Raw genomic sequence first — 12939 nt, 5'->3', positions numbered from 1 at the left:
GAAGCATGCTTCCTCAGCAAGGTAGCCAGAGTTGTATTAAAAAAAAAAAAAAAAGCAAACTAATGTATTCTGCTTCCTCCCACAAGCCTGTCATGTGGTTTTGCACTCTAGAGACAACCTGGTCTCTGTTTCAAGTAAGGAATGAAACTCTTAGGATTCTGTAGCGATTATAATACACTGAGTCAAGAACTTTCTCTTTCTCTCTCTCTCTCTTCTCTCCCAGGGGACTTGGGGCACGATGCAGGGGACACCCTGGACAGAGTGCCAACCCATCACAAGACACAATCAAACACACATACACACTTATTCACACACTAAAGACAAGTTAGTATGTCTTTGGACTGGTAGAGACTCCCAAGAAACCCCAACCCTGGAGGTGCAAGGAAAAAGTTCTACCCACTAGGTTCTAATAACAATTTTATTTGTATTAAACCACAGATGGTTGCAATTTTATCTTCCTCCTTTTTTTCTCTCTGAATCCTTTATTTGTCACATATACATTGCTGTACAGGGAATTTCTTTTCTTCCAATCTTAGGATGTTGGGGTCAGAACACAACGTCAGCCATGACAGAGCACCCCTGGAGCAGAGAAGGTTAAGGGCCTTTGCTTAAGGGCCAGACAGTGGCAGCTAAATGAAGCAAAATGAATCCATACTTTTAGTCCATACAGCAGCATTGTGCTATAACATGCTTTAAAGGGCACGTAGGCATATACGGTAGCCTAGTGGTTAAGGTTTTGGGCTACCAATCCAGAAGGTTGTGAGTTTGATCCCAGGTCCACCAAGCTGCCACTGTTGGGCCTCTGAGCAAGGCCCTTAATGCTCAGTTGTATAAAAATAAGATAATGTAAGTCGCTTTTGATAAGGGAGTCTGCCAAATGCTGGAAATTTATATACTTTTAGCTAATTTAACTTAACTACATTAGTGGGATCAAGTCATCAAAGTTACTGTTTAACGTCTTAAGCTTTTCCACCCTTTCCGACTTTAATGCCTTTCCAACTATGTCTTTTGTATCCTCTGAGAAGCTTGTAACATCCAACCCCCATAGTCCACCTCCTACACTTTCTTCGTGACATGTCAGAGATGCCATATATATTCTTTATATCAGGTCTGGGGCCTGAAAGGGTGAAAGCAAAACATCTTTTCAGAAGATTGTTTCTTCAGATTTCTCTTTTGCAGTGATACACATCAATACAAAACTATGCGGGGATGCAAACTTTTGCATGTTAACTAATAAACCACTCATGATATCTAAGGCTATCATTAACTAAGCTTTATGAGATTTTAAACCTAAGGGACAGCTAGCTTTCTTTTTCTGTACTGTAAGTACAAATAAATTGAAAAAAAAGTGCTCTCTTTGCTACACAGCTCAGCTGCGGGATGTCTCAGCAAATCCTTTTCCAAACGTTCATTTCCACCCAAATCAACACAGGGAGGGAATAACACAATAATATGATGCACAGTGTTGTTTCTGGCAGACAGAGGAAATAGCCCACAATCCCAGAGAACCACGGGAAGATCAGCACGCATCCATCCGTCGCTGTAAAGCAGGGCCGAGGAGCACGGAGCAATACCGGCGAGCTCGCTATCTGAATGAAAATCAGGTCTCTGCTTTTATTGCCAAACAGCCTTCAGGGAAAAGGCAATGTTAGCATTTGTATTTGATTCTGTCTCCACTATAGTTCTTTGTTTACTACAGTCCCTCGCTGTAGCTGTCGGACAATAAGGTTTGGCATTGTGGGTTGGTGGTGAATCTGAAAACGTGTCTGAATATAAATACGACAGACCTAATTATAAAATCTAGCATAGCCATTATTACCTTCTATCAGTCTGACATGCAGTATTTATAGCTGAGGACACTTATCGAGGGAGTTGTATTGAATAAATCAGTTCTTTGCAATAACAGTACTTTTTCACTGTTACAATTAAGGATTATTTTTTTTTACTTGCCGAGTGCATGTTGATAATCTATGTAGGAGTTTAATGTTGGGTTGGAGTGAATTACAAGAGTTACATTAGATATATAGATTCTAAAGCACACTCGGTGTGACATACAGTAACACACAGCCTTAAACTTGAATAATTCTGCACTTATACTGTACCTGGATAATATTTACTTCAGTTTGAACTAATGCTAATCTGGAACTAATGAACCCTAACTACATGTTTGTTAATTCCTGTAGTAGGAGGATTGCAGAGCTGTGAAATGGATGGAGAGAAAGAAATGGATGGAGAATGATGGAAAACGACCGGAATGTGAAATGATCTGTGGTTGTTATTAGTGCGTCTTTCGGCGTAAATGATGAAAGTAATGCTGTAAGCTCTATCCATCTGGTCATGTTTGTGTACAGCTGCATACGTCAAATTATATCAGAAATCAAACCTCCTAAGTCTTATGTGTTAATTAATACATTTACACATTAAGAAGCATACTAACATGTACAGTACATACAGCAAAACGGTTGTTATTCCTTCATTGAGTCGAGTTTTTATTAGTTCATTTAAGTAAATTAATTGTATTTATTTTTTTTTGTTGTTGTTGTTAATTAATGAATTCATTAATTAATTTAGAACCACTACATCAATATCTGTTAAATGTTTTTCTAGGTATATGTTTCCTACTTTCATAGATTTTTTTCTCTTCTCTGTCTACAGTATAATACAGTATATCATAGTCATATTGTTCACTTCTTTTTTCTTTTTATACATGATACATGTGAGCCAGTAAGTGAATTCCAAACCATGTCGATGAGTCATTCAACAGTAGCCAAACAATTCTTTTTTGCACCGTAATACCTGCTTAATTAACGTTTACACTGGCAGTTGGCTCAAGGATCTTGATCACACTCTATTGTGACTTCTGTTTACTAAAGAAGAATAGCATATGTAATTAGAAAAAGGTTTACGCTCCATGAAATCGAGGTATTTTTTTATCCGTTTGACAGTTTCACATCCTTAGATGAAAGAAAGACAGACAAAGACAGAATGAATAAAAGTCTACTACTTATGTCTGTGAAAATATGATTATGAGATTACCTCATAAATGACTTTGGAGGTCTTCAAGAATCGAAACTTGTCTGCTAAAGCAGAACGATGGCTTGAAAACGTTATCAAGCATTCGGTATGTCTGGTTTAAGTTCTCACTGGCGTATCAGATTCCTGTTCTTGTTCTAAATGATGCTCTTTCCATCCAGCTCAAAGTTCGATGGATTGACCTGCTTTTCTGCTCACCAAGCTTGTAAAAAGTCATTGAGTTAAACTTGCCATTTCCTTCCAACTCGCTGGATGTTTTTTACAGCATTCGATCTAAACTCAGCTGCTCTTGGAAATCGTGCGTTTTTAAAACACAAACCTGCACATGTGGCACCGACAACTAAAACATCTGCACTCGTAATTTAAACAATAACAGAACGTCTTGACTTAAGTGTCGCGCTGCATGGTTCAGGACTACAGGTGTTTCTAATGAAGTGGCTGTCGAGTGTATATTAGTTTTGCACTTGACACTGGCGATGTCTGTGAGTCTTTATCTATAGAAGTAATGCATTACATCGCTACATTACCCTCCAAGTGCACCTGCCTTTAATAAAGCAGTCAATTAGAGGCCCGTTAGGAGCTACGCGCAGCCCCAAATGCAATTTTAGGTCATCTTATAGATTGCTGATTAAATATTTGTCCTGATTTAATTGTCCTGTGCTTTTTTCTTGCTGATGGCTTTGAGAATGTGCCACATGTTCAATATACACTTACACACATCTACATACAGACCCAGAGTCACGTCCTGTAGAAACAAGCACTTTAGATGGCTTTGGAATGCCCAGTTATCAACATCAGCAGAGAAAACGCAGTCCTGAGCTTCTCTACGGAGTCTGAAGTCGTTCGGTCCCAGCTTGAGTCTGTGATGGCTTTTTTCTTTTCTTCCTCCGTGCACCGTTACGTAAGTCATCTTATGTAAGTGTTATGATCTAATGCGCCTTGGCTTCTCAAATGAACTGCAGAGGAAAGCAGCAGCAGCAGATTCATAATGAGTGCTTAGTGCATGATTAGTGATCTGATGGAATGCCAGGCCCATTTATTATAGGCAAGATGTGGAGATTGAGTTTCTCTCTCTCTCTCTCTCTCTCTCTCTCTCTCTCTCTCTCTCTCTCTCTCTCTCATTCTCCATTTTTCTTTGTGTGTTGAAAATAAATTCCTTTTCCCTAAAGCGGGCTCGTTTTAGTATATAATAAGAGTTGATTCAATATGCATCTTAAATGTCAATGTTTAGAAGCACTCTCTCTCTCTCTCTCTCTCTCTCTCTCTCTCTCTCTCTCTCTCTCTCTCTCTCTCTCTCACACACACACACACACACACACACACACACACACACACACACACACACACACACACACACACACGCAGTGATACGTCTCAGCATCCCCCATCCCTGTCACTATAAATTATTATTTAATAACAATTTTATAAACTCTCTCTCCCTGTCCAATATGTCTTAGTCTGGACACCGTCTCCACCTCCCCTCAAGAGTGACAGTGATGTTTACATTATTAATACATAAAAGATTAAAGAATATATCGATTCCTTTGTCCTTCCAGTCTGAGTGTTATTTTTTATTTTTTTTATTTCTTTATCCTAATTCGCTCGATCACTGTTGTGCAGCTCACGGCCATGACTGCTAATTAGGAGCGGATGCTAACAGGGCGTTTTAAGAGCGAGTCCTCTAGTCGTTCGCTTTGTAGTAGTAGCCGAGGCATCTTTTGTGACAGAGAGCCTCCATGTGAATTCATTCAGACGTGCTGGTGTGTGGTGAATATAAAACAGCAGGCCAATTTGATTACGTGGATATTAAATCGGCAATGAAGGCTAAGGACTTATAATTATTTTAGCTAGATAGATTTTCTTTTTTACTCACATGATGATTAAGGCAAACATCTGAAATAGGTATTTTTTTTATCATGAAAATAATCATTTCACTGTGATCCTCTGTAGACCTTGTTAGTAAATCAGTTTGCACTTTTTTGGGGGGGTGGGGTTGTTATCAAGTTCCTACAAATAAACAGTAAAGCGTTCGTATAAATTTTATTCACAGGCTGAAGTGTGGCATGTGAACAAACAGCGTTCTATCAGTGACCTTCTTTCACTGATGATAACAGACATGTACAGTAAAAGATGGATATTTTGCATTGTCATCATTTCAAAACCTGTAGAAAAAAAAGCCCTCTTATCTCTACTTAAAAGATTACACGAATGTGATCCATGACGTTTATTTTTCCTCCTTTGTCTTAACAAACAAACCTCGACTGGTGCAAAGAAGGATATAAAAAAGTTAGGATCATTTTTCTGTATAATTTTATTATTTTTCTTATTATTACAATCACATTAAAAAAACATCATTACATTTTTATTCTAGTAAAAGATTTTATATTTTAATATTGTTTTATTTTATTTATTTCCCTTTTACTTTACACGGATACTGATATTTATATTTTATTCTTATGACCCTTCTTTATTTTTTATAGAATATATTTTTATAGAACATTTTCTTATCATTATTATTGTTTACTTATTTATTTTCAAAGCAATAAAGTTGTTAGAAAATTTGACCACCACCTGAACTTGAATGATAGATTTGATCTATTTTTATTTATTTCAAATTCTTATTTATTTATTTATAACGCTAGATAATAAATGCAGCATTAAGTAGACAGTTTTTATTAATAGTCATTTTATTTTTATTCTAAATGTGGAATTTATTTATTTGTATTTGTGCTTATTTACATGTTTTTCGCCCGAATGAATCCAACCTTTTAGTGCTGCTCTTTGACAAGTCCACTTTATAAACGCACTTGACTTCTCTTAAGAAACAGGATGAAAAGTCTAATCTCGAACAGAAGAGTCCATGAATATCAAAGTGTAATGTGCTTCTGTAGTAAACAAAAAGCCACGTTCAGTGTTGACCCTTACTGTTGATGTGACGTTCTTAATGTTCGCCGCAGGCTGTTTAACAGCTCGAGACTCATAAAGTGTACAGGAATGGTGTAAGTGTCAGAAATGACACAGTATATCATGTGGTTCAGCGTCAGGGAAGGCAGGAGTGTTGTATGGTTACATGCTGGATATTTCAGGATGCGACATATTCTATCGGTGCTTTGTGTGTTCTTACTGCACTACTGAGGTATCAGGGCTTACATTTAGGACACGTGTGGAAGAGAAATCCATCCATCAGTCAAATAAAAAATGTGAACAGGAAATGATCCGAATTTTTTTTTCCCCAATTCTTAAGAATGTTGAAAATTCAAACCTGAGATTAAATTTACTTTAAATATTTAGTTCAATTTCTCAAACACAACTCTCCTAAACCACTAAAACAATAATGCCCCAAAAATGTACACTGTCTAATAAGTCATGTGATGTCATTTGAACCCTATAGAGTCAACCTAAAGTTATATAAGATGCTTAAACATTATAGATTATATATAGAATACAAGTAATCAACCAGGAATCGGGTTTTCTTCCACTTACTGTACAGTACTGCCAACTTATATCATTTATTTATTAAGCAAAGAATAATGTGTCATCAATTTTATGAAAACTCTTTCCAATGATAAGCATAAATGGTGTCTCCCAAAACTTATTATGCACAATGTTTAGTACCCACTGTACAAGTCAGTAAATCAGTCGTAACTATAGAAATTAAAGTATTAAAGTGACATGACATACGGCTAACTATGGTTACCCATACTCAGAATTTGTTCTCTGCATTTGCCCCATCCAAAGTGCACACACACAGCAGTGAACACACACACACACCGTGAACACACACCCGGAGCAGTGGGCAGCCATTTATGCTGTGGCGCCCGGGAGCAGTTGGGGGGTTCGGTGCCTTGCTCAAGGGCAGCTCAGTCGTGGCTGGCCCAAGACTTGAACCCACAACCTTAGGGTTACAAGTCAGACTCACCAACCATTAGGCCACGACTTCCCCGAAAATGATAATTGGTGGAATTGGAGGCCTTTGGGCATAAAATCCTTTGTTAAACTTTATTCATGTGTTTACTCACGTTTTATGATGATGGAGTTGGAGTTTGTTGGAGTTGCCGGTGCTTCAATACCTGCCACAGGTTACTCAAACTATAGCATTAATAACAAACATAAATTATTTCTAAAAAAAAAAAAAAAGAGAGAGAGAAAAAAAAAACAGAACAGTTTTCAATTCCTTTTGCAGAGTGAATGTGGAACCTTGTCACAGAAATAACTTGTAAACCAAAATAAATATCTAAACATGAAATGTGTTAAGAATCTACACACTGATGCATTCTCAGAGAAAAGGAGAATATATTCAAATATATTCAAATACTAGAATATCATCATAGCACACTGTATATGAGTGAAGTATAAATCTGGGTGATGTACGAGCTCCTTTATGACCTGCTGTTTTGATTTTTTGAAAAAAAAAAAAAAAAAAGAAAAGAAAAAAAAATTGACTTCATTCATTCACAACCCAAGTGGTGCTGGCTGGCAGGAGTTCAGTAATAAAGAAGAAATGCACAAGTTCGGTATGAACGGAGTTCACTGGTCTGTGAAAAGAGGTTGGGCTGCATGTGTACTGCATGTATTCTCTCGTCATATTTATGGAAAATAAACAACCCCACTCGATTTTTCTGAGTCCTAACTACTCTTGGCCAGGACCTGTTTTCTTCCGGAGCCATGAAGCTGGAACCTCTGAGTGGAACAAGCTGGAAATATTCACACACGGCGAACCCCAAAGGCGACGAGGCGTACGGCTGATAAATGACCCGGTAGCATCAGCTGGGTCCAAATCATATTCTCTTTTTCCTCCCTGCCTGAGCTGCATGCATGCGGGGAAAAAATTACCTCGACTTTGCGTACACACAATTCGGGAGAGATGGTCCCAAGCTAAATCACAGATAATGATGTTTCCCTGTAAGTGTATTCTTCTTCCCTTTGGAGCCCGTTGGGGCTTGCGGCGCGGGAGATCTGGAGCCTCGTGCGAAATCTCCACTGCATACAGAGAAGCGTCGGATGCGCTCGGCATAGCATCGAGATGAATGATCAGATAGAGGGAATTATAGTAAGGAAGCCAGAGAAGGAGGTGGAATCAATCTTCGGATCGCTTCGTCCTCTCCGCTGGGGCCTCGGGCTCCTCCGTACTTTACTCAAGTCACACCCTGATCGAGTGATTCCTCTCTCTCTTTTTTTTCTCCTTCAAACTGAAGCGGACCTCATTTCACAAGTGACCTTTTCCTCATTTTCAAATTATTTCACGCCAAAGAGAAGCAGAGAGTCGCTCTGATAAAGACTTGCCATGACCCCTCTGAGCTATAGACTGCCTCGCCACTTCTAAGGAGATAAAAGGATTTAGAAACACGGCTAGAAGATAAAAACAGACCACTTAGCAGGGTGAATTCTTTATTACTGGAAGATATATGGCGTATAGGCAAAAATAGTGAGACTTAAAATTGAAGTGGGCGTGGCTTAAACCTGACTGAAGAATACCCCCCCATCAAAGGCATCAAATTCCTCAGAATTAAAAATGACACTTACACTTCACTGTTTCAGAGATAAATTTTTATTGCAAACCTTAAAGTACATTTTCAAAGTCAAAAGGTGGTCGAAAATAAATCCGGCTTTCATAAGTATTCAACCTCCTGCCCACAGGTTCTTCAGGTTGGTTGGTTGGACCGACACGCCAGCGGCTTCAGGTCTGGACTTGAGCTTGTCCACTGTAGAGCATTCATTTTTTTTTGTTGTTTTTTGCAAGACATAGTTTTTTGTCACTATGTCTTGCAAAAATATTACATTTTCCCCCAAACAGTTGCAGTTTTTTGTTTTTTTTTTGCTAGTAACATCTTGCAATATTTTGCTCTTTGGCTTCGACAGGTTCTGAGGATGAAAAGCCTACTGTATCTAAAGAGCATGATGCTACCAACACCATGTTTCACTGTAGGGATGTTTATTCAGGTACGCCTCATGTCATATCCCATTTTCCAAATATGAATAAAGTACTGAAGCAGGTTAATTTAAACCACCATGCCCTAAAACAGGCAGGTAATAACAATGCTATAAATGCATTGGGCTGCATGTTGACATGAACACGAGCTTGCTTGAAGACAAAATCCTGCCGTTTGTCTTTTTGTAAACGATCACGACAAGCTTCCTAATAAACCATTTTTATGTATGTATGTAGGTGTATTCTGTTACATCACAAACACATACACAAAGTAGCCATACATCGATTCAATTTCCATATGCTGTCTGATATGAAGAGCAGAACCATTAACGGAGGAGAAGTTCATACGTTCGCCTCATCGTGTGCTGCTGAATGGGCAGATCTCATGAGTTCTCAGTGGGATTTTGTTCATTAGAGCACATCCAAATGTGCTACTAGCCTCACGTTTTCCCTCCTTTCTCCTGTTCTTGTGAACGTAGGGTGTGTTCGGAGACAGAGATCAAAGCTCCATTTAAAATGCCCTGCAGGTCTACAGACAACCGTTGAGTGAGCAGTTTTAGCGAGCTATGAGAGAGAGAGAGAGAGAGAGAGAGAGAGAGAGAGAGAGAGAGAGAGAGAGAGGGCAGGAGACAAATAGGAGGAAGTCTCAGTGGGAAGGGAGGTGGGCAAATAGTAAGAAGTCTACATGAGAGAGAGAGAGAGAGAGAGAGAGAGAGAGAGAGAGAGAGAGAGAGAGAGAGAGAGAGAGAACAGAAGACAAATAGGAGGATGTCTACATGAGAGAGAGATGTAGAGAGTGATGGAAGAGGGACTGAAATGAAGGGTTGTCCATGGGGAGCCCTAAAGAATGCATTGTGCCTGTTGTGATTTGGTCTGAAAAGCCAAAGCAGATTAGTCAACCCAAACACGTGCACACACAAACACACAAACACACACACAAACACAGACACACACACAGAATTAAGTCCCTTAATAAAGAATAGAAGCCACTTGATAAGCCAGTAGTAGGAAAAATATAACAATCCATTCTTTTTTAAAAAAAAAATGTTTTTTTAGTGTTCTTCAGCAACATTTCGCGGTTTGCGAAATGTGATTATTATCCATTATATACAGTAAAATAATATTTTAGTTTTTCTCCTGTTGAACACCACTGTAACTGAACTAGCAACAACAATGTCCCCTGGTGATGTCAGTCAGCGAGCACAGCAGAACCACAAGCCTCTACACAACATAAATTAGCACCAGAATCACAGCATAATTCGATAGAATTCAATAGAAACCGATTTAATTTAATTGTGAACATTTCCTTTAAAAGATCAGTTCTGCTGCATAACATACTCAAGTTTAATGCAGAGTACAGCCCGTAGGAACTAGCCTGATGTGTTATTGACACATGATCTCTTGGGTTCCTCTTTACTCCGAGCACCAAGAGCAAAGGTCACATTTGGAGCATGCTTACACAATCATCTCATTTGACTAGCCACAAGCAATGTATGCACCAGGGGCCTCCTCTGACCGTACCATACCCTGTAACCTAATGTGTTTTTAATTAAGTTCAGCTAAATCTATTGACAAATTCAGGACCTCTCTTTGTTGCCGGATAACGATTTACACATTTTACACATTTTGCTTTTAACCATAGCATGCTATCATGTTAAGAGTAAAACAGACTCTCTAAAGAATAACAGCTTTTGGCTAACAGATAAAAATGCTAACACACACACTTTTTATTCAGCAGCGCCTAGCATATTCAACATTCAGCTGTGGAACTCATTAGCAAACCAAAACATGCTAAATGATACAGCTAGCTACTGTTTATAATTAACTAGCACTTAGTTTTACCTCACTATCTCACTATTTACCACAACAGTAAGATCCAGGACCTTTCTTAATGGCTGGATAACAATTTACATATTTTACATACATTGTTTTTAACCCTAGTATGCTCAAGATAAGCCTATCTAATGAATAACAACTTTTGGCTAACAGGCAAAAATTCTAACTGTGTACAAATGGGTTAAAGGCTGCAATGTTTTACCTCAGAAAGGAAGCCAGTCATAATTGGATAAATGTGAGTCGCTCATGTCGGTTTCTTCTCTACAACATTAGAAGGATTCGGCCATTTTTGTCCACACAGGCTGTTCAGGTACTTGTTCAGTCTCTTGTCATTTCAAGACTGGATTACTGCAACACACTGCTGGCAGGTCTACCTATGAATGCAATTCATCCTCTGCAAATGATCCAAAATGCAGCTGCCTAAGTTCTCGCATACCACTCCACTGCTGCGATCCCTTCACTGGCTTCCGGTAGCTGCACGCATCAGATTATAAACACTGATGCTGGCCTACAAAGCAAAAGACAGACCGGCTCCCTCTTACCTCAAAGTACTCATCACTTCTCACACTGCACCCCGCACCCTCCGATCTACCAGGACTGCTCGACTGGTTCCACCATCTCTCAGGGTAAGAGACAAGTATACTACACCAAGGTGGTTGCACCAAGGTGGTGGAACGAACTTCCCCTAGAGGTCCGGACAGCTGAGTCACTGGCTATTTTCAAATGACAGTTGAAGACCTACTCATTCAGGAAACACTTCAACTAGCACTTTGTTCCCTATTTATTGCATTTATATATAAAACAAAATAAATAAATAACTTTTAAACTTTTTCATTGTAACTTTGAACAATGTTTTAAACTCATGGTATCTTAAGTATGTAACTTAGTGAACCAGCATTAATGTATCCAACGATAAGAGATTTAAGCACTTCTGTACGCTGCTCTGGATGAGAGCGTCTGCCAAATACATACACACAGACATGCTAACCATTTAGACAACAGTGACTAGCATTGTCAGGTGTGGAAACAAAAACAGGCTAAATAATACAGCTAGCTTCAGAAAATCTGTTAATTATTAAATAGTGGTTAGTTTTTACCTCACTGTTGTTGTTCTCTTGCACATATTTGACAATTTTTTTCCCATGCCTTCAAGAATATCCTTTTTAGCAATTCGTATCGAACTGAGGTAAAATGCTACAGGTGCTAATTAAGGTGTGGTTTAAAGATGTTGTTTTGTTTCCAAATGGTTATGTTGTAAAGATTTAGCTGTTTATTTAACTCTTTGCTAAGTAAATATAACACTGAAGTAGGCAGGTGCTGTAGCTTTTAAAGGGTAAAAATGCAGTATACAGTATACTGTCTTTCTCAACAATGAGACGTAAAGATATATCTATTGCTATGAGTCTATGCTGTTATAGGAAAATAACCAATGCTGGGATGGCCCTGAAGTGTTTGCTCCTCTAATAATACAACAATCTGTCAATTATCACTATTCTTATTTAAGAGTGACACTTCTACTTTTTTTATCAGTCTATAGTTACATTTAATGTTGTGGAACATCCCTGAAAAAGGCGGTAATGCAATGCGCTTGCAAAACACCCTCAAACAAAGCACTAAGGAGGAACTCTTATATTGACTGGATGAGAATGACTGACTTAATAGACTTTAAGAAACTATTTGGAGCAAAAAATCCCTTCTCAGCGCAATAGCCGCAGGATATAGCCGCATTGAGCATGCTTCGGCGCCCCAAATTGGTATGGAGCACAGAATAGTGACTGCTCATTGGCTGTTTTCCTGATTTCAACATCTACTGGGTGTCCAACTTACCTTCCTATATGTGTTTGGGGTATTAGGATTTTCCTTCCTTCGTGGAGCAATTTGCCTGAAGGGCTCAAGATCTGTAAAGCCCATTGAGAGAGTCGATGACCTGACAAACTGTTTGGCTGTTTTTTATATATATGTAAAACCATTTTTAAAGGTTTTTTTTTAGATAAGTAATTATTCCCATTGCTTTCCACATTGCACAGCTGAAGCGAGTGCTAGTGAAATATTTTTGTCTTCTTCTCTCAGCCCACCCTATATCCTGAGCCAAATTCATCCACACTAAGAGCCCCGCCATTACCCTGCGAGCGCTGTGTGTC

This window comes from Tachysurus fulvidraco, chromosome 2, assembly GCF_022655615.1.
Source record: "Tachysurus fulvidraco isolate hzauxx_2018 chromosome 2, HZAU_PFXX_2.0, whole genome shotgun sequence".
NCBI lineage: Eukaryota > Metazoa > Chordata > Actinopteri > Siluriformes > Bagridae > Tachysurus > Tachysurus fulvidraco.
The sequence above is the reverse complement of the archived record's forward strand: the minus strand, read 5'-3'. Positions refer to the sequence as shown.